The sequence below is a fragment of the Myotis davidii genome, unplaced genomic scaffold (genome assembly GCF_000327345.1).
Source record: "Myotis davidii unplaced genomic scaffold, ASM32734v1 scaffold582, whole genome shotgun sequence".
Lineage (NCBI taxonomy): Eukaryota > Metazoa > Chordata > Mammalia > Chiroptera > Vespertilionidae > Myotis > Myotis davidii.
The window spans coordinates 37,458-40,490 of record NW_006294113.1 but is presented as its reverse complement, the minus strand read 5'-3'; the positions used below and the strand labels follow the sequence as shown (position 1 = coordinate 40,490).

Below are 3,033 nucleotides of genomic sequence, written 5' to 3'. Positions count from 1 at the left end.
TTCCCTTTTTGGGGGTGGTGGGTCCGAGTGAAGGCTGAGTCTCAGGCAGGGACCCCCTTCGGAGGCAGGGCAGGAAGGACTGTTGCTGGCGCTTGGTCCCCAGCCTTGGGGCTTGATGACTGTCTTGCTCTGAGGGGCCCAGTTTCCTTCTTCTCTTCTCCACAGACTGCAGAGCTGCCTGGGCAGGGGTGCTGTCAGGCCCAGGTAGGGCCCCCAGACCGTGCATGAGGCCACTCAGTTGCCTTACCATGGTCCGGGTCACAGGGCCAGAGTACCCTGGAGGCTTTGGCTCTGAACACAGCTCCTGAGCCAGAGGTGCCTCCCTGGCTGGGCCAGGAGTCCTGGAGGCCTCTGTTCCAGGCCCAGGTTTTTCCTCTCGCAGCAGCTGCTGTAGGGTCTCAAACTCTGCGATCATGTCAGGGGTCAGGAGGTTGGCTGCTTGGAGCACGGAGTGCTGCCGCTGGGCCAGGCACAGCACCTTCAGAGCCAACTGCTTAGAACAGTCCCTTTCCAGGTTCTGTGGTGAGAGGTGGCCCACGGCTTGCTTGGCCTCCAGGGTCAGGCCAGGGGACTCCAGCCGTGACTGTCGGAGGCTCTGTTCTGACACCCGGATCGGGACCTCCTTGGCCGGGTCTTTGTCTTTGTCCTCCAAGGGCTGCTCCTGGTCTGAAGAATTCCCTTCCCTGACCCTCTCCACCTGGACCTCTGTCCCCAGGCTTTCCTCTTGAAGGACTGCAGACCCTGGGTGGAGCTCTGGGGTGCAGGGCTGGCTGGGAAGATGAGATGGTGGGGAGGAGCTGGAAAGGGGTGGTTGTGGAGTGCCTGATTTGGGGGGCTGTGGGAGGTCCTGTTGTGGGGCCTGGGCTCCTGCCTCATACATTCGAAGCTTCTCCCTCAGACTGGCCACCTCAGCCTGGAGCTGCTGGCAGATAGTGGCGTACTGGCTGAAGTGACAGTCCAGGCTGACCACATTGCTTTTCAGTGAAAGTTTGATCTCCTTGGCTCGGTCGGCATACTTGAGGGTGTTGTACGTGTCCTCATACGTCAGGCTAGAGGGGCTGATGGCAGCAATCATCACTGTGCGGCAGTTGCCTCCAATGGAGTCCTTGAGCAGGCGGGTCAGCTTGCTGTCCCGGTAGGGCACATGGGACTTGCGACCCTTGGCATCGGCCAGGGCATTGAGGACATTGATGAGGGCCAGCAGGGAGCGGTTGATGTTGGCACCTTCCCGCAGCCGTTCCCCCTTCGCGTGGGTGCTGGACGCCCGCTCGGAGCCCGCCAGGTCAATCAGGCTCATCTTGGCCACCTGAAGGGCCTGGGTCAGACCTGGAACGCGGTCCTGCTGCTTCACGAAGATCTGGAAGATGGCATGGGAGCGAGAGGAAGTAGCGTTGGCGTCAGTGGGGTGCTGTGTGCGGTTACGGTTCCCCCTGGTCAGCATCTCCAGCAGCTGCCCAGCTGAGGTTGGCTGGTGGAAGGAAAGTCCTTGTACCACCACCCCCTTGTTGGGATCCTCACGGATGACAAGGGGTCCCTTGGGCTCCAGAAGGTCGTGGATCTGCTCATTGTACACCTCCTGGTAGCTGATGAGCACCTCGAATTGCTTCTCCTCCTGGCGGGCCTCCAGCCGCCTGTACAGTTCCATGGTGGTCAGGTACATGATGCCGGGGTCCCCCCCTCTTCCCAGCATGGTGTGTGTCTTCCCGGCCCCCGTGGCCCCATAGGCAAACACGGAGCAGTTGTAGCCCTGGAGGAAGCTGTCCAGGATGCTGTGGGTGGTGTGCTGGAAGACATCCTGTTGGGTGGCCGCCTCGCCAAAGACCCGGTCAAAGACGAAGGTCAGGTCTTTGCCCTTCTTCTTGGGGCCGTCATGAACGCTGCCCCATTTCAGGCCAAGGAAGCCCCCATCAGGCTCTTCAGGGTCAAACACCAGAACCCGCTCATCCACCACCCGAATCACAGGCCTCCGCTGGCTCTCTAGCTCCTGTGGGGTGGGGGGTCGGACCCGAACCACAACCTGCACCGAGCTGTCGTCCACTGCCATCGCCATGGCAACACCTTCCCTCGGTTCCCTGCCGCCGCCGCCGGTGTGTTGCCGCTCGCTACCGGGCCTCTTGGCCGCAAACACTGCTCCCCACAAGCTCCCCTTCCTTCAAGAAAACCATTGCCCGCCTGCGCGCTGCGCTTTTAAATCAGCCGGGTCGGTTCATCCGCGCTTCCCATTGGTCAACGCCTGTGACGCTGATTGGCTGTTTCCTAAGTAACAAAGGATGGCGCCGCCAGCAGTGCACGTGCGCACTTCCCGTTAATGCTGTTGGAGGCAGGCTCCCAGGCTAGACGGATTACAGGATTACACCAACCGGCAGTAACCAGCGCGTTTGACATCCGGGGGTGAGAGACGTGGGGGGTTGATGGGGGAACGTCTCTGTCGTCCCTGGGACTGGATTCATCACCAATTGCAGCAACGAGACATCAAACCCGTTTTCAAACCTGCTTTTTCTGTGGGCATCCGCTTATCCAAGCCACTGTCCAGGGCTTCTTCCCGCCCCTCCACTGCTGGGGTCCAACCCCAGCAGGTCCAGGGGTTCCCAAAGGTGTGGACGGAGTCCTCGAAGAAGGAATGACAGGGAGACAGCATTCAGTTGATCAGCAGTCTAGCCAGGTTCTCTAGCCAGGATCTCCAGCCAGGTTCTGTCTTTTTTTGTCCCCTAATTCTCTTATACTGTCTCCTTACTCCACTCGACCTTCTCTTTACTAAACTCAGCAAGACTTTGATCCCTTGACACCCTCTTTAGTTCCCTAACTGAGGGCTTGTGGGAGAAAGACAGCACTGCCTTGTAGTTAGATGGCTTCCAATCTTACCTCAATCCACAGGAGTCTTTTACTGTCTCCTACTCCACAAAGCAGCTTTTACCAGACATCTTAAAGTCCCTTAAATAAAGCACTCACTCTCAATTTCAAAAATCTAACCTCCTGCTTCATGGAAAAAGTAACTGCTGAATGGTTACACCACAAAATGCTATTCCCTCCAAC

General features: G+C 58.5%; 1 pseudogene; it reads right to left on the bottom strand.

Moving 5' to 3' along the window:
* The window catches only part of LOC102760263, a 3,615-nt pseudogene extending 1,012 nt beyond the window's left edge, over positions 1–2,603 (bottom strand).
* Positions 2,604–3,033: the final 430 nt, after the last annotated feature.